Source organism: Stigmatopora argus, unplaced genomic scaffold, assembly GCF_051989625.1.
Source record: "Stigmatopora argus isolate UIUO_Sarg unplaced genomic scaffold, RoL_Sarg_1.0 HiC_scaffold_156, whole genome shotgun sequence".
Taxonomy (NCBI): Eukaryota; Metazoa; Chordata; class Actinopteri; order Syngnathiformes; family Syngnathidae; genus Stigmatopora; species Stigmatopora argus.
Genome location: NW_027520161.1, coordinates 22,501 through 25,000, shown reverse-complemented (window position 1 = coordinate 25,000; position 2,500 = coordinate 22,501). Strand labels below are relative to the sequence as shown.

Sequence of the window (2,500 nt, the reverse complement as noted above, 5' to 3'; positions counted from 1 at the left end):
TCGCGCATCTCGTTGGATGAGTTCCGAGCGGAGTGAACCCGAACCCGCCTGCCTCTTACCCTCGAGCCGGCCAGGAAGCCGCGGAGTGTGGAAGGGCGCACGGTTCGTGCGGATGACATGGCCTTTGTGTGGTGCGTGTCCCGCGTGAGCTGTCGTCACCTGAAGCCTCTGCAACGGTGGAAGTTGTCGCGCATCTCGTTGGGTTTGTTGGCATGGACCATGACCGGCCTGAGCAACCGGAATGGACCAACACCGGCTTGAGCAACCGGCATAAAGGCAACACTCTGAAAGGCGGCGGCGAGCCCATAGCCGATCCGAAAATTGTGTGGCGAAGCAAGTGGAAAATCAGTCTTTGCCGAAAGAAACAATGAAGCCCCGGGAAAACTGGCTCCCTCCCCGAGCCGGCGGCGGAAACCGTGGAGTGTGGAAGGGCGCTGTAAGCGCGGATAACATGTCCTGTCTGTGGGGAGGATCGGTGTGCGCACCGTTGTGAGTCCTGGAGGACGGTAAGCGACGTTACATCGGCGAGTCGTACTTGGGACGGCCCGGTGGCGTTAGCGCTATCCAGGTACACACGCGGCCACAGGCGGTTTCAAGCCCTTTCAGGTCCCGTGCGCGTGGTTGCTCCGGAAGCCTCTGCATATGGTGGAAGTTGTCGCGCATCTCGTGGGTCGTTGCACAGGACTGCTCAGGTCGAGTCCTTGGCGCCCTTGGGAGCCTCGTTCCCCGTCTGCGGCACCTCGGCCCTCCGTCCGCGGTAGGCGTCGGTGGCTGTTGACAGCGGGTGTATCTGGGTCAACTCCCTCGCGGCGGCGAGCCCATAGCCGATCCGAAAATTGTGTGGCGAAGCAAGTGGAAAATCAGTCTTTGCCGAAAGAAACAATGTGAAACAAATCAGCCATGAGCCAAAAAACGAATGAGGGAACAATCAGCCGTAAGCCAAAAGCCAAAAAACGAATGAGGGAACAAGTGAACAAATCAGCCCGTAAGCCAAAAACCGAATGAGGGCAAGTTGCAAATCCTACGCTACCTTCGAATTCCAAGACGCAGGGCCGTACACGGTCGACCCCGACCACGCCGGAACCGAAGCCCCAAAGGCCACGGGTACCCGCTACTCTCCCCTCGCCTCCGGCGGGGCGGAGGGGGGTTCAATGCCTCCGGTTGGATATGACGGAGCGCCCGTGGTCGCCGGTCCCCCCCCCACTACCCACTCATCCAGCTGAGGGGTTTGACGGTAGCCCACCCGGGGCAAAAGGGGCGGCGGAGACCGGCTGGTTCCGGCGAGATTGCGACGAGCTGGAGCGATGGCAGACACCCTGGCCGGCCCATAAACGCGGGTGATCTACAAGTGACAAGGTACAGGTTGGCACCCGAACCATCGCGGGTGTGCGGACAAGCTGGGTGGTTTTGGCCGGTGCGCGTGAGCGCGTGCTTAACTAGAGGCGGTTCCCCGGCTTACGTGATTCCTTGACGGGTAAGCGTCTGACGGGCCCGTTCCTCGCCGGGGTTTGTGGCGCGCCTGAGTCCGATTAATACATCTTCGATGTTGGCGGCCAGACCCACAAAACTCGTGCCACCGCGCTCGCTGGCCTGGTCTCGTCCTTGTCACGAAATCGTCGCTCCCCGTGACCTGGTTCGGGCCTTGCCGCGGAGCGGTAGGTGCACTGTGCACGCCCACGTGTAACGAAAGGAAGGTAGGAGGGGAAAACACAACCCAGGCCGGTCCTACACGCGGGTGTGTTACGTTACGCCAGGTTCCACATGCCGGCAAGCGCGAGCCTAAGCAGGGAGGAAGAGTTGGCACCACCGGTCTTACGGTCTCGGAAGGATTGTTGCAAGGTTTCATGTTCATTGGGAAGAGCATTAGAGCCCGGTCCGAAATAGATTGGACGTCTGCGCGTGTGACCCTCTGTTACTGATTATCCGGGTTCTTTCCGTCGCCGAGCGCGGAGTTTGACCGACGCCAATTCCCCTCTAGGTTGTTGTGTTCTAGGCCGGAACACGACGGCCCGCGCCACCGTGCCCCGCGACTCCGGCCATCGGCCTTGTCCCGGAGCGGTAGGTGCACTGTGCCCGCTTGCCCGCAATACCTTCCCTGCATTTCCACCTCCAGGAACTAGCCTCTGACTTCCAACCCATAGGAGGCCCGCAGGAAGCCCACCCACCCAACCGATGGGCCGACTGTGGCCGCCTTTGGGGCTCACTGACAACTCTTAGCGGTGGATCACTCGGCTCGTGCGTCGATGAAGAACGCAGCTAGCTGCGAGAACTAATGTGAATTGCAGGACACATTGATCATCGACACTTCGAACGCACCTTGCGGCCCCGGGTCCCTCCCGGGGCCACGCCTGTCTGAGCGTCGTCTGAGATTCAATCGGGACGTCCGTGGAGCGGGACAGGGCCGCCACGGATCCCGCGACTGGGTGGTTATCGAGGGCGACCACGTTACCCTAAGTGCAGCCGCGGCGGGGCTCCTCGATGCCCGCACGAAACGGCATGG

The 2,500-nt window shown here is 61.2% G+C and overlaps 1 non-coding gene across 1 annotated transcript; it reads left to right on the top strand.

Moving 5' to 3' along the window:
* The first annotated feature begins 2,208 nt into the window (after window positions 1-2,208).
* LOC144070513 (5.8S ribosomal RNA) lies at window positions 2,209-2,362 on the top strand. The gene has a single exon (XR_013299357.1). It is a non-coding gene; the product is annotated as a 5.8S ribosomal RNA (ribosomal RNA).
* The last annotated feature ends 138 nt before the right edge of the window (window positions 2,363-2,500 follow it).